The sequence below is a fragment of the Sus scrofa genome, chromosome 10 (assembly GCF_054392235.1).
Source record: "Sus scrofa isolate SSC_HxYL_T2T_F1_AM1 chromosome 10, Sscrofa_HxYL_maternal_Yorkshire_Landrace_v2.0, whole genome shotgun sequence".
NCBI lineage: Eukaryota > Metazoa > Chordata > Mammalia > Artiodactyla > Suidae > Sus > Sus scrofa.
Window position 1 is genome coordinate 72,309,322 of NC_139392.1, and position 25,481 is coordinate 72,334,802.

The 25,481-nt window shown below is 34.7% G+C and overlaps 1 protein-coding gene across 20 annotated transcripts in view; it reads left to right on the plus strand.

Annotated features, from left to right (window-relative positions):
* The window catches only part of RSU1 (Ras suppressor protein 1), an 883,461-nt gene that overhangs the window by 546,990 nt on the left and 310,990 nt on the right, over positions 1-25,481 (plus strand). For 10 of the 20 annotated variants that reach the window (XR_014817908.1, XR_014817897.1, XR_014817912.1 and 7 more), the window contains one exon: positions 2,295-2,388. The exons of 7 other annotated variants lie outside the window; for them this stretch is intronic. The gene's annotated coding sequence lies outside the window, so the exon portion shown is untranslated. Of the gene's footprint in view, positions 1-2,294; positions 2,398-25,481 lie in introns of all 20 variants that reach the window. 3 more of the 20 variants (XR_014817909.1, XR_014817907.1, XR_014817906.1) reach the window with 2 other exon arrangements.

Consider the following 25,481-nt stretch of genomic DNA (forward strand, 5'->3'; position numbering starts at 1 on the left):
GACTTTTTTTCTTTTTTTCTTTTTTTTTTTACTGAGCCCAAATTTACTCATCTCTAAGTTGGGGTCATAATTATTATTTCCCAGATGTTTTGCTATGGTGTTGATTCTCTTTTTTTTTTCCCCACCCTGAGACATATAGAGTTCTTGGGCCAGGGATCAGATCTGAGTCACAGTTGTGACCTAAGCCACAGCTATGGCAACACCAGATCCTTCACCCACTGTACCAGGCTAGGGATTGAACCTGAGTCCCAGGGCTCCAGAGAGGCCACTGATTCCATTATGCCATAGTGGTATCTCCTATAGTGTTGATTCTTAAGAAACACTCAACACACAAGAAAGACCCAAGAATTACCAACTTTTTGAATTTGAATACTGTTGCCTCCTGATTGAGGTGTTTTCATGCTTGTCCACTCACCTTAATAAACCCAAAGGTAAGGAAAAATGCTAATTATTGAATTTTAAATTATTCTTTTGATATACAGCATATTGTAAATCATAAAATGTAATTGGAAGCAAGCATGGCATTATGAGATATCAACTATATAGTTTGAGGGTCACTATTTAAAGGACTGAACCAAAATGGGTATATTTGCTTTTTATTCACAGTTCCTTCTAAGGGTAAAATCTACGTACAGTGAAATGTAAAAATCTTAGGTGTAAACGTCAATGAATTCTGACCAACGTACATACTCATATAGCCCAGACCCTTGTGAAGATGTAGAGCATTTCCATCACCCAAGAAAATTTCCCTTGGGTCTCTTTCAGTCTAGCCCTTCCCACTCAGAGACAAAACTTTCTTGAATCATGTCACTATAGACTTCTTTTGTCTATTTTAGAAATGCATGTAAATGGCATCCTGCTATGTGTTGTCTTTGGGTCTGGCTTCCTTTCCTCAGTGCATGTCTTGAGTTTAACCCTATGATTGAGAAAATTAGTTCCTTCCCCTTTAATGCTAAATACTTTGTGTTGTGTGACATACCATGGCTTGCTTATGAAGACTCCTATTGATGTACATTCCACTGTTTTCAACATTGACTATCATGAAGAGAGCTGCTACGAATATTCTTTTACCAGCCTTTTTTGTAGTCACATGCTTTCATCACTCCTGGAAAAAGACACAGACATAAAATCCCCATGTCAAGTGATTGTATCCTTTCATGTTTCCATCAGCAGAGGAGAGGTATTCCTCACCAAGATTGGGTGTTATGAGTCTCCCGCAGAGCACAGGGAACTGTGTCCAGTCTCTTGGGGTAGGACATGATGGAAGATGGTATAATAAAAAGAAAGTATATATGTGTATGACTGGGTCACTCTGTTGTACAGCAGAAATTGGCACAACATTGTAAATCAACATTGCTTAATAAAAAAATTAAAAAACCAAAAAAACCCACCCACACAAAAAAATACTTGTATTATTGAAATGAGTTATTTCCTTGTGTGTGTGTGTATGTATGTGTGTATGTGTTTATTTTTGCCTTTTTTTTTAAAGGGCCACACCCATGGCATATGGAAGTTCCCAGGCTAGGGGTCAAATCAGAGCTGCAGCTGCTGGCCTATGCCACAGCCACAGCAATGTGGGATTTGAACCACATCTATGACTTACACCACAGGTCCCTGATCCACTGAACAAGGGCAGGGATCGAACCTGCATCCTCATGGATATTAGTCAGATTCATTTCTGCTGTGTCACAACAGGAACTCCCTCTTTGTATATTTTTTAAATAAACATTTAATTTTGGAATAATTTCAGATTTACAGGATTATTTCAGATAGAGACTTCCCATTTATCCTGTACCAAGTTTTCTCTATTTCTAACATCTTACATTAGTATGGTAAGTTTGCCACAATTAATGAATCAGTATTGACATATTAAGTAAACTATAGCCCATACTTTATTCAGATTTCCTCAGTTTTCCCCTAATGTCTATTTTCTGATCCAAGGTTCCATTCAGGATTTTATATTTATTAATCATATTTCCTTAGGCTTCTCTTGGCTGTGACAGTTCCTCTGACTTTTCTTGTTTTTGATGAACTTGATAGTTTTCAGAAATTCTGGTATTTTGTAAAATGTTCTTCAGTTGGGATTGGTCTGATGCTTTTCTCATGATTTGGCTGAGGTAATGTGTTTTGGGAAGGTAAATCACAGAAGTAGGATGCCACTTCTCATCACATCATATAAAGTATATGTACTGTTAGTATGACATTGTCGAGATTAACCTGGAATTCTTGGCTTGAAGTAGGGTTCATCTCTTTTTTCCACCATGAAGTTAACTTTTTTCTTTCTCCCTTTCCAGAAAAAAGGGAAATTTTTTTACTCCAGAAAAAAGTCACTGTGGACAGACCATATCTTAGGAATGAGAAACTATGTTGTACCTCCTTAAATGTAAGGTAAAGTAGGTACATAAATTATTTTTAATTCTTTTGCACTGGCTTTTTGTCTATTACCTCTTATTTACTTATCTATTTAATCTTTTGTAACAGTATGGATGCATATATGCTATCTTATACTTTGGGTTATAATCCCATACTAATTTCATTTGTCGCTTAATCCAGTTTGGCAGTTGGGAATGCATTCAGTTAGCACTTGTGTCACCTGCAATGTATCACTGAATGTGCAATTATTTTTTTTGTGTGTGTGTTTTGCTACTTTTTGATATTGCAGAATGCTTCAGGGTCAGTCTGAGAGCCAGCCATTTCCCCAAGGAGACCTGTTTCTTTTTACCTGGAGTATGGTATTTAGAAACCAAGAAATGCCTGATAGGTGTGCTCATTGTTACTGGGATACCCTTACTTCTCAGCTGGCAGACAAAGAAAACATGTGTATATGTGTTTTAAACTATGTTTGCACTCATATCTATCAATATTTCTGTATATAACCGTCTGTGTCCGTATTAGGTCAAACCCGAGTTCAAACTGATGTCTCTAATCTATCATCACATGAGTCATTCTAGCCTACTCCCCTTGTTGATCTGTAACCTCCTACTTCAGTAGTGAGAAGCCTGGATTCCAGTATCTGCTAGCCATCAATTTTTTTTTCTTTGACAAATGCTATTGGTGTTATATTTAAAAATTTAATGCCAAGTTTAAGATCATGTAGATTTTCTGCCATGTTTTCTTTTGGTGGTTTTACACTGGCATTTTACTTTAGATCTGTTATCCATTTTGAGTCAATTGTGTGAAAGGTATAAGGTCTGTGCCTAGATTCTTTTCTCGGTTTTTTTTTTTTTTGATATTGTTGTATCTTTGTTGTAAAGATGATTGTTGTTGTAAAGTCAGCTGTATTGCCAGTTGTTGTTGTATCTTTGTTGTAAAGATGATTTCTCCATCAAATTGCCTTTGCTCATTTTTCAGAAATCAGTTGACTGTGTTTGTGTGAGTCTCTTTATAGGCTCTTTATTCTGTTGCATGTGTCTATATGTCTGTTCTCTGACCAATACAACACTGTCTTGATCACTGACTTAACAACTTGTAATAATCTCAATAACAAATATTATGAGTCTTCCAGTTTTATTTGTCTTAAGTGTGTGTCAGTTATTCTAAGTCCTTGCCATTCCAAGTATACTTTAGAATTAATTTGTTGATGTCTACAAATTATCCTTCTAGTGGGGATAAAGTTGAATTTATAAATCAAGTTGGGAAAAATAGACATGTTTACATACAGCATCTCAGTCTGAAGACAAAAATCATCTATTTGTTTAGGTTTTTTATTTCTTTCATCAGAGTTTTACAGCTTTCTGCTTATTGACCTTGTTCATATTTTGTTAGATTCACATCTAACTATTTCATGTGGGGAGCAAGGTTAAATGGTACTGTGTTTTAATTTCAAATTCCAATTAATTGTTGCAGATATATAGGAAAGCCAGTGAATTTTGTATATGAGCATTTTATATTGACACCTTGTTGTAATCACTTATTAATTCCAGGAGATTTGTTGTCATTTTTGATTCATTGGATTTTCTCCATAAACAATCATGTCATCTGTAAACAATGATGTTTTATTTCTTCTTTTATTTCTGTGTATGTTATATGCTTTATTGTACTAGATAGAACTTCCAGTGCAGTGTAGAATAGGAGTGCTGAGAGCAGATATCCCCACATTTTTCCTGATCTTTGGAGGAAAGCACCGAGCATCTCACCATTAGGCTTGATGTCAGCTGTTAAATTTTCTTTAGATGTTCTATATCAAGTTTAGGAAATTCCTCTCTATGCCTACTTTGCTGATAATTTTTATTATTAATGCACATAAGATATGTCAAATGTCTGTATCAATTGATATGGTCACACAATTTTTCTTCTTTAGTTCATTGATGTGGTGGAGTACATTGATTTTGTTGAACCAGCCTTGCATACCAAAAATAAATCACACTTGGTTATGGAGTATAATTCTTTTTAATACAGTATCAGAGTCTGCTTGCCAATATTTTTAGAGAATTTTTTTGTCTATGTTCATTAGAGATACTGGTCTGTATTTTTCATTTTTATCTGGTTTCAGCATTAGGGAAATACTTAACATAGGATGAATTAAGAAGTCTTTCCTCTGCTTCTGTTTTCTGGAAAATATTGTGGAGGATTGGTATAATTTCTTGCATAAATATTTGGTAGAATTCACTAGTGAATACACTTGGGCCTTATCCTTTTTTTTTGAAGGTTATGAATTATTAATTCAATTTTTTAAATAGGTACAGGGGTAAATGTTATCTCTTTCTCCTTATGTGTTGTTGGCAGTTTGCATCTCTCAAGAAACTGGTCCATTTCTTCTAAATTATGAAATTTGGGGGCATAGAGTTTTTTCATAGTTTGCTTTATTATCCTTCTAATGTCCATGGTATCAGTAGTCATGGCCCCTCTTTCAGTTCTAATTTACATTTTGTCTCTTTGTCTCTCTGCTAGTTCAGCTGGAGGTTTATCAATTTTATTGATTGTTTCAGTGAATCATGTTTTAATTTTATTTAATTTATTGTTTTCCTGTTTTCAATTTCATTGATCTATACTCTAATTTTTATTATTACTTTCATTTTCTTTGCCTCATGTTTAAGTACTTTTCTTTATTTTCCCAAGGTGGAAATTTAGGTTATTGATTTTAGATCATTCTTCTTTCTAAAGATACGCATTTAATGCTGTACATTTTCTTTTAAGCCCTGCTTTTGCTAATCCCACAAATTTGGTAATTGGCTTTTAATTTCCACTTAGTTCCATACCCTTAAATCACTTTTGAGACTTCTTTGATCTGTCTCTTATTCTGAGGTGTGTTCTTTGATTTCCAAGTATTTGGGGGATTTTCCAGCTTATTTTTATTAGTGATTTCTAGTTTAAGTCCCTTGTAATCTGAGAACATATTTTGTATAATTCTGTTTTTTATGATAATTTCTATTTTTTTATTTTTATTTTTTTTGATGTTTTGCATCTATTTTTTTTTTTATTTTCCCACTGTACAGCAAGGGGGTCAGGTTATCCTTACATGTATACATTACAATTACATTTTTCCCCCACCCTTTCTTCTGTTGCATCATGAGTATCTAGACAAAGTTCTCAATGCTATTCAGCGGGATCTCCTTGTAAATCTATTCTAGGTTGTGTCTGATAAGCCCAAGCTCCCGATCCCTCCCACTCCCTCCCCCTCCCATCAGGCAACCACAAGTCTCTTCTCCAAGTCCATGATTTTCTTTTCTGAGGAGATGTGAGATATTTTTAAAATTTGGTAAAGTGCATTCTATGGTGTAGAATGTAGTCTGTCTTTGTGATTGTTCCACATAAACTTGAAAAGAATCTTCATCCTGTTTTTCTGTTTGTTTTTGGTTTGCTTACTCTTTTATTTATTTGTTTACATTGATATATAATTGACTTATAACATTATATTTGTTTCAGATGCCCAACATAATGATTTGATATTTGTATGTAGAGCAAAATAATAACCACAATAAGTCAGGTTGCCTTTTTTTTGAAAGGACTATTGTAAAATTTTCGTTTAGTCCTCATTGATTGATAGTGTTATTCAGGTCAGCCATGACTTCATAGAATTTTTCCCTATTTAATCTATCAGTTACTGACAGGAGGTTTTGAAGTCTCCAACTGTAGTACTCAGTATGTCTATTTCTTCTTTCACTTCTATCAGTTTTTGTTTTATTTATTTTGATGCTCTGTTAAGTGCATGCATGGTTAGGATTGTTACATATGCTTTGTGTGAAATTAATATAGCTACTCCAGCTTTCTTCTTGTTACCATCAGCAATAGTATATCTTTCCTTTTGATATTAAACTATCTATTAAGTGAATTTCTTACAAATAGCATAGATTTGTGTCTTTATAAAAAGGTACTTTGACAATCCTTGTCTTTTATTTATTTATTTATTTTAAAACGATTTTTATTTTTTCCATTATAGTTGGTTTACACTGTTTGTCAGTTTTCTACCACACAGCAAAGTGACCCAGTCATTTCTTTTTCTTACATTATCCTCCATCATGTTCCATCACAAGTGACTAGATATAGTTCCCTGTGCTATACAGCTCCAAATTGACCCCTAGCCCAGGAACTTCCATATGCCACAGGTACAGCTGTAAAAAGAAAAAAAAATGTTTTAAATGGTTCCCTAGATTTAAAAATTTTTAATTTTAACAAGTGTAAAATGACCTTCAAATAACACTATTCTGCTTCAAATGGAGTATAGTTATCTTATAATAGAACATTCCTAATTCCACTCTCCTGTTTCTTACAACGTATTTGTCATTCATTCCACTTATTGATATGCTAGAATAACCAAATACATCATTACTAATACTACTTTAAAGAGAGTAGTATTTTATGTCATTTAATAACAGTAAAAAAGTCAAAAGTTTTAGTTTATTTATTCCTTCTCTGTTTTTCCTTTCATGTATGTATGTATATATATAAATTTTTGTATATATGTAATTTTCCTTCTGTATGAAAAAATCTTTTCTGATTTCTTGCAGGGTGAGCCTGATGGTGATGAATTCCACATTTTTTATTGTTTGAAAAATCAATTTATTTAAACTGGAAACACAAAACAACCCCCCTCCCCAAAAACAGTTCACCCATTTCTCCCACCCTGCACCCTCTGCCTCTAGCAACCACCAGTTTGTTCTCTGCATCTGTGAACTTGGTGTTTTTCTTTCTCCCTTCCTCCCTCCCTCTCTCTTTCTTTTTCTGATTTCACATATAAGAAAAATCATTTAGTATTTGTCTTGGTCTAACTTCACTTAGCATAGTGTCCTCAAGGTCCATCCATGTTGTAAAAAATGACAAGATTTCATTCTTTTGTTGGTTTTTTATATATTTGTCTCTGGGTGTGTGTGATATCTCTATCCATTCATCCATTAATAGACATCTATGTTGTTTTCATATCTTGATTATTGTAAATAATGCTGCAGTATACATCAGACTGCATATATCTTTTCACATTAGCATTTGCATTTTCTTCACATAAATACCCAGAAGTTCAGATGCTGGATCATCTGGTAGTTCTATTTTTAATTTTGGCGGGAAGCTCCATACTGTTTTCCACAGTGCTTGTGCCAATTTACATTCCTACCAACAGTGCACAAGCGTTCCTTTTCTCCACATCCCTGCCAATGCTGGTTATTTATTGTCTTTCTGATAACAGCCATTCTAATAGGTGTGAAGCGATATCTCATTGTGGTTTGATTTGCATTTCCCTTATGATTAATGATGGTCAACATTTTTTTATGTGCCTTTGGCCATCTGTGTCTTCTTTGGAAAAATGTCTATTCAGATCTACTACACAATTTTAAATCTCTTTTTTTCTTTTGCTATTGAGTTGCATGAGTTTTTTATATATTTTGGATATTAATCCCTTAACAGATAAATGCTTTGCAAATATTTTCTCCAATTCAGTAGGTTGTCTTTTTCATTTTGTTGATGGTTTCCTTTTCTATACAGAAGCTTATAGTTGGATGTAGTCCCACTTAAAAAAATTTTTTGCTTTTGATGCTTTGGTGTCATATTTAAAAAATCACTGCCAAAATCTATGTCAAGGAACTTACTGCCTATATTTTCTTCTGGCAGTTTTATCATTTCTGGTCTTATATTGAAATCTTTAATCCATTTTGAGTTTATTTTTTTGTGTATGGTGTAAGATTGTGATCTAGTTTCATTCTTTTGCATGTGACTGTCCAGTTTTCTCACATCATATTTTGAAGAAATTTCCTTTCTTTATTGTATATTCCTGGCCCCTTGGTTATAAAGTAATTGATCTTTTATATGAGTGGGCTTATTTATGGATTCCCAATTTTATTTTATTGGTCTGTCTGCTTGTTTTCATGCCCGTACCATACTGTTTTAATTATTGTAGCTTTCTAATATAGTCTGAAAGCAGGGACCATGATACCTCTAGCTTTGTTCTTATTTCTCAGGATTTCTCTGGCTATTTAGTGTCTTTGCAATATCATACATATTTCAGAATTATTTATCTCCTTCATTTTTGAAGGGGAATTTCACTAGAACTTTACTATTTCCCCTTGCCCCAACACTTTTAGCATTTCACTCCACTTCTCACTTGCATGGTTTCCAATAAGAAATTTTCTGTAAATCTAATCTATTCTACAGGAAAAGTGCATTTTCTGTGTGAATTTTTACACCAAGATTTTATGTTTGTCTTTGGTCTTCTGTAGCTAGAATAAAATATGACCAGGTACAATTTTTAAAAATATTTTTAATTTCTAATTTGATGTCCATAATTACTTTTGGGAAGTTCCTAGGTGTCTACAGGACTGGTGTCTTGTGAGGCCTCTCTCCTTGATTTTTAGATGGCTGTCCACTCCCTATATCTTTCCTCTGTGTCTCTGTGTCTCCTCTTCTAATAAGGATATCAGTCTTGTTGAATTAGAGCCCATCATAATGACCTCATTTTAACTGAATTACCTTTTTAAAAACTCTATGTCCAATTTTAGTCAAATTCTGAGGCACTGGAAGTTAGGACTTTAATTTATGAACTTTGAAGGGGACAAAATTCAGCTCGTAACATAAAGATTACTTCTGCCTCACCTTGGGCAGGACAGGAGGAATAGAGGGAGCTGGAATAAGAAGAATGTCCTTTCCCTGATTCTTGAACAAGGCTCTGGTAAAATCATCCTAAAGAGTCAGCGTTTCTTTTGGAGAAAGCTCTGAGTATATTCTATAACGTTTACTCTACCCTTTCCCCTGCCAGAGCCATGAAAGAATCTTTCTCAAATCTTTACCATCTGGTGGGGTTCCTGAACAAAGTCCAGGAACTATGGAGGTTTCTCTAATACTGTAGCTCCAAAGAGTTTCTCACAGTCAAGCTAATCCACACTCAACCTTCAATCATTCATTCAAATGACAGTTTACTTATTTCTACCAGTTGATAACTCCACTGGATTCTGCTCCTATGAAGCAGATCTGGGCTATAACTCTGGATCCACTCATCTTTCTAAATTATACGGTGTCAGTTTGCCCTGCCAACTAGGTCTCTGATAAGTCCAGGAAAATTTATTAACTTTGTCTACCTTTTTCTTGTAAGGATGGAAATAATAACTTCCAAAATGTTTATATATTGGAGTTGAAACCAGAAGTCCTGATTATATTTTAAGTCATTCTATTTACTTAGAATTAAAAATTAAAAAAAAATTAAACTGAACCCAAATAGAAATTTCTCTTTTCTTCCTGCCATGTGAGGAAATTAAAACATTTCATTTTCTCTCTTCTTCTATTTCTTATTGATTTGAACTGTGAATTTAGAGATATAATGCTATTGAATTATTGGAATATGAGTCTGTCAAATTTTATTATTGACATCGTATTAACCACAATTATTTGGGTTTACATCTACATTTTACAGGCTACATTTTTCATATTCATTTCTTTAATACCATGACTTAAAAGTTTTTTATTTGGATGGATATCTTGGTCAGCTGAAATATATTTCACTAGATATTTCCAGAAGAGTTCATGGTTGGTATAATTTCTGAGTCCTTCAGTGGCCAAGAATATCTTTGTTGCTTTTACCTATAATCATCAACTGATTTGAGCATGAAATTATTCTATTCAGGTTCCCTTCACAACTCTGTAGAGTTTGCTCTGTGACTTTGTCATTTAGTGATGCAGGGATGTTTGCCGTCCCCTAAGATTTGTTTTTCTCTTGGTAGTTAGCTTTTTTCCTGCCAGGATCGTTTTAATAATTTTTATCCTTGAAATTCAAAAGTTTTATCAATGTATGTCTAGATATTTGTTTCTTCTCATTAATTTTGCCAGGAATCCTTGACCTCTTTCAAAGTTATCAGTCAGGTGTTCCAGTCAGAAAGTTCTTTTTATTATGAAGTATAGAGTGAATAAAATCTTTATAATGCATATCCCTGACTCTACCACTCCATTTTAGAAAATCATACTAGCCTGCCACATATGCCACAAATAATTTGAAATAAACCAAATTTTACAGCTATAATTGAAAGTTCTTGTGAATCCTTTCACTACTTCATTCTCCTTTTAAACCTAAATGTAAACACTATTCTCATTTTTGCGTCTCTTTCTTATACATTTCTCTACACTGTTATATACATGAGCTCAAAAAATATATTCCTTTGCATCTTGCAATTTTAAATGCTATGCAATCATATTGCATCTATATTTCTGAATCTTTTTTCAGTCCACATGGTGTTTTTGAAACTTTCCTATGGTGGTAGCTGTAGCTCTCTTTTATTCATTTTAATATGCTGTCTCATTCTGTTATGTAAATATATCACAATTAATTTAGCCATTTTTATGTTGATGGACATTTAGGTAGTTTCGCAGGTATAATTAATGCTGCAATGAATATTCATTCACCTGCCTTCTGTGAGAGTTTCTTTAGGTTTTGTGGAGTTGTTTGCAACAGACACATTGACCTTCAATATTAGTAGTATTAAGGAGGTGGTCCTTACATGGTTCCTATGTGCCAGGCACTATTCTTAATGCTTAATCTGTACAGACTCACTTATTTAACCTTTTAACAACTCTATAAGTTAGGTAGTATTTACTGTCCACATTTTATAATTGAAATACAAGGGAGTGGAAGGGATTGGGAGCTTGGGGTTAACAGATGCAAACTATTGCTTTTGGAATGGACTAACAATGAGAGCCTGCTGTGTAGCACTGAGAACTATGTCTCGATACTTACAATGCAGCACAACAATGGGAGAAAAAATTATGTATACATGTATGTGTAACTGGGTCCCCATGCTATACAGTGGAAAAAAAAAAGGTGTGTTGGAGGAAATAACAATACAAAATAAATTTTAAAAAAAGAAAGCATACAGGCATGTTGGTGCAAACTGAAAAAAAAAAAAGAAAGAAATACAAGGCACAGAAATTTTAAGTGACTTGTCCAAGGTCACAAAGATGCAGGTAATAGAGTCAGGATTTGAACTCAGGTCATCTTGTCCAGAGTCTGCCCATTTAACTGATATGATATATTGAACAAAAATTTATTCTATTTCTCCTCAATTCAGTTTTAGAAGTCATAATTTACTTAGGTAATTACTTTGTCTAAGTTTTCAAATTTTTCACATAATGTTTTCCATTATATAGTCATATTATCTTTTCGTCTCTGCTGTATGTATATTTATGTCTGTTTTGATATTTCTCATGTTATATATTAATATTCTTATTTGAACATATGAAATATAGTTATAATTATATTTTAATGTTCTCATAGAAAATTCCAACATCTATATCAGTTCTGGGTTGGTTTCTATTTATTCATTTTCCTCCTCATTGCAGGTCATATTTTCTTGACTCTTTCATACTTGATAATATTTAATTGGATGCATACATTGAGATTTTTATTTTGTTGGGATATTTTTGCAGTCCTATAAATAGTTTTGTACATTGATCTGGGACGCAGTTAAGTTACTTGGAAATAGCTTCATCCTTTTGGGTCTGGCTTTGAAGATTTGTTAGATGGGATCACAGCAGCTAAGTTAGTTGAAGGCAAATTCTTCTGGAGACAATACCTGAGTACCATACCCAGCACCATGCATTATTAAGTTTTCCAGTGTGGCTGGTGGGAAGAGGCACTATTTTAACCAAATCTTTCATGAATTCTGGATACTTTGCCTCTAATTCTTGGACATTCCTCCCCCCACCACGAGCCTCTAGGGAGTCCCCTTTCACACATACACTCTGAAGAATATTCAAGGAGGATGTTATGCAGATCTTTGCATTCCTTCTTTGTGCAGCTCTGTCCTCTATAGAGGAAACTGTCCTGCAAATGCTGACTGCTTCAGTCCCTGGATTTTCTACAGTTGCCACTTCAAATTAAGATGGGCTCCACCCAAGTTCTTCCTCCAGGCACTGCTGCAAGGAAACTCTAAAAGTAGAAAGCTGGGCAATTATAGGGCTCACTTTGTTTTCATTGCTCAGGAATCTCTGATATATATGTGTTTATATGTGTATTTACCCTCATATATAGTGTGTTTATATCTACACACACATATGTGTGTGTATATCTATATCTATATATCTATATCTATCTATCTCCATCTTGGTTTAAAACAGTAGTTACTTTTAAAAAAAGAATTAGATCATTTGGTTTCTTATTATTGAGCTTTGACAGTTCTTTATGTATTCTGGCTACAAGTCCTTTGTCAGAAATATGATTTGCCAGTATGTTCTTCCCATCTGTGGCTTGATTTTTCAGTCTCTTACCGCTGAGAAATAGTTCTAAATTTTAATAACATCAAATTCTCATGTTTTTCTTTTATAAATGATTACTCAGCTGTTAATATCTAAAAATCCTTTGCCAAACACAAGGTCACAAAGATTTTTTTTTTGAATTTTTTCTTCTGAAATGATTATAATTTTATGTTTTACATTTGGTCAGTTTTGAGTTAACCAAAAGTTGTATATTGTGTTAGTGAAGATTGTTTTATTCTTTTTTGGCATATGAACATCCAGTTTTTCCAAGTATCACTTACTTAAAATACTGCCCATTCTCTTCACTTAAATATTTTTTTTACAATTCAGTCAAAAATCAGTAGGCTGTATTTTTGTGGGTCTATTTCTGGACTCCCTATTCAGTTCTACTGATTTGTGTGCCTATTCATTTGCCTATATCACAATGTCTTGACTACTGTAGTTTTATAGTAAATCTTCAAATAAGGTGTAAGTCCCCAAAATCTGTCTTTACATTTCCAAATTGTTTTGGATATTCTAGTTTCTTTTCCTTTTTACTGAAATTTTAGAGTTGTGCTGTCATTTATAAAAAATGTCTATTCTTATTTGGGGGCACTCTTTTGAATCTATACATCAATTTGGGGAGACTTCATTCCTTAACAATATTGAGTCACCCCTCCCGTGAGCTAGATCTCTTTATTTGGTATTTTATTTCTTTAATGCTGTTTTGTAGTTTTCAACATACATGTTTCATACATATTTTGTTATATTTTTACCTAAGAGCATTCTCTTTTTTGGTGACATTTAAGTGGTACTTAAAAGTATTTTTCAAATTCTAAAGAATGTATACATGTATGTGTAACTGGGTCACCATGCCATACAGTAGAAAAAAAATTTGTATTAGAGAAATAACAATAAAAAATTTTAAAAAGTTTTTTCAAATTCTAATTTTTATTGCCAGTGCATAGAATTACAATAGATTTTAAAATACTCATCTTTGGTCCTAAGAACTTGATGAATCACTACTTTTACTTTTAGAGGGTTTTGTAGATTATTTGGAATTTTATATATGAAAGTCATATTGTATGTGAATAAAGACAGTTTTTATTTCCTCCTTTTGAATATGAGTGCCCTTTTTTTTTTTTTTTTTTTAAATCATGTCCTATTGCACTGGTTAGGGTTTCCAGTATAATATTGAATAGGAGTTATGAAAGAGAACATCCTCAATTTTTTATCATATTATGGGAAGAAAATTAGTCTTTCACTATTAAGTGTGATGTTAGCTGTCATTTTTTTGGGTAATGTTTCCTATTATGCAATTTCTGTACCATTCCTAGGTGGTTGAGAGTATTTTCTTGAAAGGATGAAAATTTTGTCAAATGCTTTTCATGTATTTATTGAGATAATCATGCTCATTTAGTCTGTTAAGATGGTGAAATTACATTGATTTTCAGATATTGAAGACCACTTTAACTTAGTTCCTCTTTTTGAGGTTTCTTAGCCTTGTAGGAAGTATAAATGTGAAACCAGACCCGTGTGAGAGCAGCCAATAGTTACGACTTCTCTGAAGAAACTTCCCTTTTCCTTCTGAAGCTATGTCAGAGACAGATTTTCTTTTCCTGATGAAGATTTTTTTTCCCCACCCCAATTTCTTTGAATGAAAGGAGAGGAAACCCTTTCAAAGTTCCCAGCTTTATGTGGAGGTTTCAAGTTCAAAGACCTTCCCCGCCAGGGTCCAATGCCACATCTCTTATTTCATCTCCTGAGTTTGCACACAAATCTCTGAATGTAATAACTTGTATTTGGGCATTTTTCTTTTAGAGTGTTATTGGTTTCCTTTATCATTCTGGTTTAATGATCTAGGCTTGTATTGTTTTAACCCTTGGTATTTTTTCTTACATTGTTGAGAATGCCACACTGCAACTTTAAATATCATTGTCAGACTTTATTTAGCATTTTGTTAATTTTTAGTTAGAATATATTTTCAGAAGATTTAAACCATTGGATTATCAGGAGTGATTGCCCTATTGTAACAATTGTTATGGATTTTAAACTTTTGGCTATACTTTTCTTTTAGGTCTATTTCTTTAGGATGGCATATAGCTTTTTGGTTTTAAATTTATCCTGAGATGGAATTCCCATTGTGGCTCAGTAGGCTAAGAACTCGACGTATCCATGAGGATGCAGGTTCAACCCCTGGCCTTGCTCATTGGGTTAAAGATCTGGCTTTGCTGCAAACTGCAGTGTAGGTAATCGATGCAGCTTGGATCTGTCATTGCCATGGGTGTGAATCAGCTGCAGCTCTGATTCAACCCCTAGCCCAGGAAATTTGATATGTCACAGGTAAATAAAATAAAATAAATGTATCCTGACTCTGTCTTTAAACGGATTAATTGAATCAATTTATGTTACTATTGTTACTCATATATTTAGACTCTTAAAAAAAATCAGGTATCTTCTAATGACCCCAGTCAGTTATAGCTGCCAAGAGTTTGAATTCTCTTCTTGCCAGAATTTATCTCAGCATGAGAAACAAAAATTGCCCCAGGGGGCAGTTAAAGCTCAGTGAGATTCTACTGGCATTCCTATGAAAAGCAGGGCTTTCCTTTGGGAATCTGGTCCTCAGCATCTACAGAGACCAGAGTTGTAGGGACAGAAAGCCCAGTTTCTCAAGTGGGTCACTGGAAGCGATGCTACATCATACCACTTACTTCTCTTTCCATCCCTTTTTTTTTCTTGACCTATATTTTCTACCCACTGGGGACATAGAATCATACAGTCATCTTTGATTCAGAGGATACACTGCATCCTGGAAGATGGTGCCTCTCTTAACAGAGAATTGTTTCTGGAAAAGCACCTTACTGTGCTCTGAACAGACCATTCCATCACTCTATTAAGATAGCAGCTTCACTGGAGCATGTACTGTCCATTTGGGGCTTGCATTACACACTGGGCCAGCCCATTAGTTTTTTTCTACCTCCACCCTCCTACGTCTCCTATCAGTTAGTCATAAAAGTTCCCCGGGTGCACTGGGCAGCTGGTAAGTTGCACCCAGCCCATGATATTTTGTAATGAGCCTGCCTTCTCACTAGACCGTATGCTTCAATAAAGAGGGATGTGTTTGGTTCATTGCTATATCCCCAATTATTCCAACAGTACCAGTTTAATAAATTTGGGTTGGAAGAATGAATGGTCTAGCAAAAAAAAAAAAAAAAAAAAAAAAGGAAGGAGTTCTCATTGTGGCTCAGCAGGTTATGAACCCTACTGGTATCCATGAGGATGCAGTTCGATCCCTGGCCTTCCTTGTGAATTAAAGGATCTGGCATTGCCCTGAGCTGTGATGTAGACTGGCAGCTGCAGCTCTGCTTCCACTCTTAGCCTGGGAACTTCCATATGCCACAGATGCAGCCTTGAAAAGAGAAAAAATAACAACAACAAAAAATGATTGAATCCCTCTCAAATGGGATTTGTTTCCCTTTACTCCTCAGGAGCTGTACACTGCCTGCCTCCAACCTAGAACCTACTTACCACTTAACATTTCTACTCCATTTGGTGCTCATTTTGTTGTTGATCTAGATTTTTCATTTCCACTTATCTTTTTGTTTTTTTTCTTGTCATTGGTGTTTGGAGGGGGAGTGCAAATAGCATAAAGTTACTGCACAATCATGATCAGAAGTTAAAATTTTTATTTTACCATTTCTTGGATAAGCGTTTTGTCTCCATTTGCTATTTCTCTTCATCATAATGGTTATTATATGCTAGATTTAGATCACCTTTTCTTCATGATTATTTAAACATGTTCATAATTTGCTGCTTTTATCCTTCTGATTTTGGGAATGTGTTCTACCACTTGTTAGCTAATTGGCAACTCTGTTTCAATAGTATTAAATCTTCTGTTTCCTGCCTTTTTCCTTATAATTTTTTTTAAATACAGCAATTATGCTTTTTATCTCCTGCTGTCTTTACTGGTTTTAGATTACTCCTTCTTATTTTCTATTGTGTTTCCCTAATAATTAATTTTCTTAAATAATTAGTACATGCTACATACTTTTCAAGCACATAAATGAATTATTAAAAATGCACAATAACCCTATTAGGTAAATACTGCTGTCACCCCATTTTATAAATGGAACTATGGAAGCAGTATAGTCTTAGAAACCAACGATGATCATAAGTAGCTCATAAGTAGCAGAGATGTGATTTGAACTTGTCGAAACCCATAGTCTTTAACTATTCCTCCACCTTGCCTGGAAATAGGTGAAATGTTCTCTTGGATTATTTTGAGAAACTGAATTAGAAAGTGTCTAAATTCTCTGCATTATCCATTTCATAGGAAGTACTTGTGTTGAGTCCTCAGCATATTTCTTGCCTTGAACTTCATTATGTTCTTTTTTAAAAAATTATTATAGTTGATTTGCAGTATTCTTTCAATTTCTGCTGTACAGCAAAGTGACCCAGTTATGCATTTATATACATTCTTTTTTGGACATTATCCTCCATCAATATTTTTCATGTAACCTCTGACTTCTCTTTTTCATCCTTATTGGAAACGGTGTAGCCATGCTTAGCATTGCCAGCGAACATAGTTTGTCTCAGAACGTATTGCCCCTGTTTAAATACTCTAGACCTAGCAGACCAAGGGAGAGAGGAGCTGTGGGTTTATTGCCGTGTTGGGTTATAGTTAAGGTACCCAAACCACTGGATGTATGGGGTAAGAACAGAAGGGATTTGCAACCCACAGTTTGCCTTCTCTGCTTACCTGTCTTACTTCAGGGGTATCAGTGCTGTTCTGCTGTATGGCCTCTCAGCAAGCTGTTATTTCTTGTGCAGGCAGGAGATTTCAAGAGAGTCCTGATCTTTGATTGTAGCTCTATTTGTGGAGATTTCTCAAAGTTTTTGTCATGGATCTGAAATATCTAGTGGCCAGCAATGAATACAGTTTTGTCTTCCTTTAAAAAAATTCTATTTTAATAGGAATCTTAAAAAGAGATGGGAGAGTTAGACATTCACATTCAAATTTTCTCTTTTGTTCCGAATCCTAAGTAGCAAATTACCAGACACCCTTAAGTAACAGTGAAAAGTAGGCTAGAATTTCTGTTAATTTTCCAGACACATTGTTCTCAAGCTTCCATTTAATAGTTACAGCCATGTATCAGAGCAGATTCTGAGTTCTGCAAGGCCCTGGCAAAAACTGTTCATGGAAACTCTATAAATGCAACAGTAGATGTGATTTGGAGGGTTTATTCTCAGCAGAAATTAGGGCCTGAGTCTTAGCAGAAGAACAGGAGGGAGAAGGTAGTTTAAGTTGTCTGTAAACTGACTTCCTCAGAAAGGCTCTGCTGAGATGAGCAATTGTATTTAGAATGGTTGCTGCTCATCTTTCTACCAAGATAATCATCTGACGTCAACATGAAAAAGCAGATGCAGCTTTTCAAACTCTAAGTGCTTTCGAACTCCAGTATTATTCCCAGTGAACCTGAAAGTCAAATAAATAATCACCTTGAAATTCTGGAAGAATGTGAAGAGCTGGACAAAGCTGAGCCCCAGACTTTTACCAAAGGAGCCCTGAAAGCTAAGCATCCATTTGAATTGGAATTTTTGCCTCCTCTGTTTTCTTCCATGCAGTCTCTTGCCTCTTTGCTAAATATCAAAGATATTTATGCTTAAACAAATGTTGTCTCCCTCTTGGTGCATCCTCTCCTTCTGGCAGGAAAGTCAGCCTGCTGAATTGGTGGCACTTGCCATGGCAACAGACGGTGATGTCAGAAACGCGGTGCCAAGCAATTAGATCTCGGAGGTGCCACAGTTAGGAATCTGAGGCTCTGAAGATGAGGATGAGACAGAGCAGTTGTTGTAAAAGAATCTCAGTAAAGACCTAGAGTCTGAGGCGTGCTCTCAGAGGTCTGTTGCTCAAGAAGGGTGACAGCAAAGGAAGCCAGGTGAGGCGAATGGGGATGCAGTGCTCTAGACAAGATTTCAAAGGAGACGTGTGTTGATGAGGACAATTTGCAGAAGGCCACATCCAGGTGGCTGGAACTCTGCCATATTCTGTGGCTTTGATGCTTTACAGGTATTCTCTAAGGCATAGAAGGGGAGGCTCCAGCCTCACTGTCTCTCACTGAGACCAAGGAGTCAGGACAGAAACAGCAGACTTGTTGCTTTTCTCTCTCAGAAAGCAGGCACATTTACAGTTTTGCTGCTTTCAAGGAAGGGACACCCTGACATCAAGACCTTTTAAGACCTGAAAACTGAGGATGCTGTGGGGAGAAGGATACCCTAAGAGATGTTAGGTTTTCGGCAAAACCTTCCAAAAGGAGGTAATGAAAGCTAGTCCCTTGTGTCAGTGATAGGAACAATCTGAGAGTCCTTTGAGATGGACTCTTAAAAGCTTTGCTGGTCTGATGTTGACTATGCAAAGGTAGAAACCAATACCTGTGGAAAATCATAGCTGAAGTTTTAAAATACCCATTTCAGTGATACAGTATGGATAAATTTGGACTGCATATGGCTTCTTATGTAAAGGAAGATTTCTTCTCCATTTAGTAACACATTGTCTGCTGCCTGTGCTTAGCACCTTCTGCCATATGTTCCTTAAAACAAGCTGCTGCAATTCAAGAACTAGCCCTAGTAATTAAGATCAAATGAGCCAGATGAAGAAAATGAGATGAAGAAAACCACATGCCTGAGGAGCCCAGCCTTTTTATATTAGAAAAAGGGAAACAAGTATTTGCTAATGGACTACTCAGAGGATTTATATGCAATCCACTCTCAAGATTATTGTTAACATATATGCACATATTTTGAACTGTTCTGGGCTTGATTGATTAGATCCATGGACATATTGGCTGTTAGATGCTGGGGCTTCCCCATGGAATATAAGTAACACTCAGTCAAGTGCAACTTATTTCATGAAAAAAAAATAGGGCATAGAAGATATTATCAAACAGTTTGAGATGAAGCTTTCAGAGATCCTTTGAGATATTTGACCTCTCATCCTTATATTGTGGGTGGGAAGTTGAGGTCCAGAGTGAGTGAACAACTTCCCCCTGGTCATGAGCTAGCTAGAGAGAAACCTTGGATTAGAACATAGGATTTCTGACTCACCTACAAGCTCTGTAGTTCTCACACTTGAGCATGCATCAGAAACTCCTGGAGGGCTTGTTAAAATACAGATTGCTGGGTGTTACCCCAGTGCTTCTCATTCAGTAGGTCTGGCTTGTGGCCCCAAATTTTACTTTCCCATCAAGTTCCCAGATGAAGCCGAACTGTAGACCTTACTTCCCAGTCTGTAGGCTGCCTTTTGGAAAATAGCTGGGATTTTTTGTTTTTTTCCTTACAATGGGTTTTCTCAGACTGTGGTGGAACCTATATCAGAATCACTGTGAGGTGGTGGATATTAAAAATATAGATTATTGGCACATCTTAGAGTTACGGAATTTGAATCTCCAGAAGTAAAGAACTTCCATCTCCACTGTATGTGATCACCCCTCATAATGTCTCTTACCATCACAGTTTGAAAATCACAGTACTTGACCATACTGGTTGACTTAAAAAAAAAAATCAAAGACAGAACTTTTTGGTGAGATGGTAAAATTAAAGGTGTCTGAATTTTTCACCATCCTCTCAAATCTTCAAGCAAATGACCAAAGGAATGAAGAAGAATTAAAGCCCCTGCATCTAATTTGGGAAAATGAAAAAGATGTCAGTCCTATGTCAAAAATGTCTAGAAGTTTTTTTGTTTTTTTTTTTTTTTTTTTTTTGGTAAGATGTTGTGCCAATTAGACTCAGTTGAACAAGATGTTAAAAAAGCCCCTAGAGAAAGCAGCACAGTCATAGGTGAGTAAGGAGAAAAAGTCAGAGCAGAGCCCCACTCATGCCCACTGGAACGAGGGCAAACTGATATCACAGAGTCTAAGATGGGAAGTCCTCTCTCCAACTCTGGATAAGTTAGTTGCATTCTACCAAACCTGTTTAGAGAATCCTAGATTTCCATGGTGAAAGTGTTTTGTGCATGAGGGCATCAGGACAGAGGAAAAGCACCGTGTGGATACAGATCTATGAAGTGACACCACGAAGACGTAGTCAAAAATTTAAGCACCCACTCAACAGTTTTGCTTGATGATAATTGTGGAGGAAATCTCCACAGAGGTGATTCCTCTGCTTGAGGCTCCCATATTGCAGGCTTTATCCACATTTTTACAGGCTAAATGATGACTGTGTTGAAAATTACTTTTATCAGTCTGGCAGTTTAAAACTAGGTGGAAGATTGGGAGTTCCTGTTGTGGCTCAAAGGGTTAAGAATCTGGCTAGTATTCATGAGGGTGCAGGTTTGATCCCTGGCTTGCTCAGTGGGATAAAGGATCTGGCATTGCCACAAATTGTGGTGTAGGGTGCAGGTCAGCTTGGATCTGGCATTACTATGGCTGTGGTGTGGACCAGCAGCTGCAGCTATGATGGGCCCCTCACCTGGGAATTTCCATATGCCACAAGTAGCCCTAAAAAGACAAAACAAACAAAAACAAAAAAGACTAGGTAGATTATAACTATGAATGGGAACACCGTGAGAGAATTCAGGGAGCACACATTTGCCTGACAAGTGGGAAGACCAAAGTCTGGATGAACTTTTTCAACTTCACTATGGGTCTAAGATTTGTTACCAAGCAAGTTGTCAGTCATACATGCTAAAAATAGAACAATTATATCAAGATATGCAAAGGTTCATAATGAAAACCTCTGTACCCTTCTAGACTATGTGGCATATTATGGACAACCAGATGATGAGTATGACAAAGAACAAATATTCCGGTAGAAAAATGGGCAAAAGGATAAACAGACAATTCACAGAAGAAATAAAAAGTAAACATATGAAAATATGCCTAGTTTCACTAAAGAAATGCAAATTAAAACAAGGAAATGCCAACATTTTGCCCACCGTTTTTGCAAAGATTTTAAAATGTGAAAAAATTGAAAAAGATATAAGGAATAGGCATTTATACTCTTTTGGAGGGATTTTAGGCAACTTGGAGTACAATCTTGGGAGGAAATTTCATATGTGTCAGAAGTCATAAAATATTTATACCTTTGAATTGATTATTCCATTTATAATAATTCTAAGTCAGCAATAATAAGAGCTATAACAATATTTATATTTAAGAATGAATATTATGACATTATTTATGTTAGTGAATAGTTTATAACAACTTAAATATATATATGGTAATGTAAAATAAGTATTATTTATACCTAAAGTGCACTACTGTATAATCATAGTAGTTACTGAAGAATATTTAAAGATATGAAATATATTAATTATTTTAAATTAATAGGTCAGGTTACCAATTCATATAATTTTGCATAGAAATTCAAGAAAAAGAAGTGGAAACATATGCACCAATGTATTCTGTCTTCCATATTTTGTGCAGGAAGCATTCTTTTATTCATTTAAAAATGTTATTGGAAATATTTAATGTCTGTTTACATGAATTATTCTTTGTAAATACAATGGAACACTATGCAGCCATCAAGAGGACAAAATTATAGGTATTGGTAGAGGATAATCACCAGATTGTTAGGTGAAAAAAATAAGGTACAATACAGTGTGTAACTGTGTTAGGAAATAAGAATTTAAAATAAGGCATACTTAGCTAATACTGAATCCCCTCCAAACACAGAGAAGTGGTGAATAAAAAAATAATAATTACTTTCTATACATTCCAAGCTCAAAAAAGAATAAAAACACCCATGTGTTAGAAATAAGAGAAGATGGAAATCAAGTTACTAGGCTCACAAACTGAGAAAGCTACCATGATCTATGGGAGTACAGAACATAGAAATAGGCTTAAAGTTCTGTATCTGAGGTCTTAATGACAATGTGGGGTTAGATAATATTGCTTAAACTTATCCAAGGTTATGATCGAGACATAATATTCCTTCAATAATCTTATAACTGGTACCCCTTTGTTAATAGACTATAAAAACTTTAGAGAATTGAAATTTTTGCTTTTACATAAAACTATGGATAAAAGTATAAAACTCCATAAGAGTTGAAATACCGAATATATGGCATATGCAATTGGGAAGTCTGAAATTATGTCACCTCACAGTTTAGGAATTTAAAGCTGATAAATTAACATATAAGAAGTCCAGGATTGGTGGAATTCCTGGAGCAGCTGACAGAAGCCTATGTAAAACCATTCTGTTGGGAAATGTACATAACTCAGAGAACCAGGGACTCCCTGAGATAGTCACCTTGAAAATAAAAAAAGAGGATTAACATCCCAAGGACATGAAAAAAGAGAACAATCTGAATGAGAATATAGGAATTTGAAAATATATAGGACATTAAGAAAGCAACTAAAATCACAGTGAAAGACTAGGATGCAGTGACAAACAAGATTTGCAAATAAGAGCATACAGAATGCTAGATGTTAATAGAGCTATTGAATAAACATAAAAGGTGGATGAGATACAATTGTAGAGAGCATTGGTAAATTGGAATATATGTTGGAGGAAATTATACAGAATTCAGCCCTGGAAAACATAAGTGATGTTGAAGATAGGCTCCAAATTGAGTCTGATGGAGCCTCTCTAAGACAGAAAGTGAGAGAAAGTCAAAATGACTGAGAATTTGATAAAATTAAAGAGTATGATAAATAAAAGTAAACCTACATCTAGAATCATCATAGTGAAGTTGCAAGTTACCAAAGTCAGATAGAAAATTTAATCATTATCCTGGAAAATGAGGGGAAAAAAGGAGGCATGATTCATGGAAAACACATAATGAAATTAACTATCAGTAATCACAAGAAATGTGAACAAAATTAGATTCATCTATTCAAAGAAAGAAATTTAGATATATCTCTTTAAAAAGCATATGCTAGTCTGTTTATTTTAAAGGGTAAGCAGATGAAAGAGAAAGAGATGGAATAAGGTGAAACAAAATATTAGCAAGGCAAATCCAACTATGTAGTAAAAGGATCATACACCTTGATCAAATGGAATTTATCACAGGGATGCAAGGATTCCTTAATATCCATAAATCAGTGTAATACATACAAACTTAAGAATAACAACCATATGATTATCTCAATAGATTCAGAAAAAGCTTTTGACAAAGTTCAAAACCTATTTCTGATAAAAACTCCAGAAAGAGGGTATAGAGGATGCCTACCTCAACATAATAAAAGCCATATATGACAAACCCATAGCTAACATCATTCTCAATGGTGAAGAACTGAAAGCATTTCTGCTAAGATCAGGAACAAGAAAAGGATGTCCACTTTCACCACTGTTATTCAACATAGTTTGGAACTCCTAGCCATGACAATTAGAGCAGGAAAAGAAATAAAAGGAATCCAAATTGGAGAAGAAGAAGTAAAACTATAACTGTTTGTAGATGACATGATATATGCCTAGAAAATCCTAAAGACACTACCAGAAAAGTGTTAGAGCTCATCAATGAATTTGGTAAATTTGCAGTATATAAAGTTAATACACAGAAACCTCTTGTATTTCTATATACCACCAATAAAACATGAGAAAGAGAAAATAAGGAAATAATATCATTTACCATTGCATCGAAATGAATAAAAACTCTAAAGAGACAAGAGTTGTACTTTGAAAACTATAAGATGCTGATGAAAGAAATCAAAGATACACCATGCTTTTGGATTGGAAGAATATTGTCAAAATGACTATACTATCCAAGACAATCTATACATTCAATGACATCCCTGTCAATTTACCAATGACATTCTTCACATACCTAGAACAAAATATTTTAAAATTTTTATGGAAAAGCAGTTTTTTTCTTGTAGTGGATTTCTAGTCTTATAGTGTTGTGGTACTCTGAAATCTGTAAGACACATGAAAGGAATTGAAGACAACACAAATGGAAAGATATTACCATGTTCTTGGATTTGAAGAATTCATATTTGTAAAATGATTGTACTACCCAAGGAAATCAGCAAATTCAGTGCAATTCCTATGAAAATACTAATGACATTTTTACAGAATTAGAACAAATAGTTTTAAAATTAGTAAAAAAACACAAAAGACTCCAAATAAGGAAAACAATCTTGAGAAAAAACAGAGCTTGAGGAATCAGTCTCCCTGACTTCAGACTATACTATAGAGTTATAATAATCAAAACAGTATCGTACTGACACAAAAACAGGTTCATAGTTCAACAGAACAGTATAGAGACTCCAGAAATAAATCTGCATATTTATGGTCAGTTAATCTATGACAAAGGAGGCAAGAATATAAAATGGAGAAAAGACAGTATTTTCAATAAGTGGTGCTGAGAAAACTGGACAGCTACATGAAAAAGAATTAAATTAGAACATTCTCTAACACCATATACAAAAATAAACTCAAAATGGATTAAAGACCTAAATGTAAGACCAGATAATATAAATCTCCTAGAGGAAAACATAGGCAGAACACTCCTTGACATAAATTGCAGCAATGTATTTTTGGATCTGTCTTCTAGAGTAATAGAAATAACAGCAAAAATAAACAAATAGGACTTAATTAAACTTAAAATCTTTTGCCCAGCAAAGGAAATCATGGACAAAAAAGTTAAGAGACTAAATCCTAAGAGTATTCATCACCAGGAGAAAATAATTTTCTCCTTTATTCTTTATTGTTGTTGTTGTCTAGATGAGAACATGGATGTTAGCTGAATTGTGGCAATCATTTTACAGGATATGTAAATCAGTCATCATGCTGTACACTTTAAACTTGTACAAGGATGTGTGTCAATGATTTCTCAATAAAACCAGAAAAAAATGTACATATATATGTAAATGTGCTTGGGTATGCATAAAATACCTCCA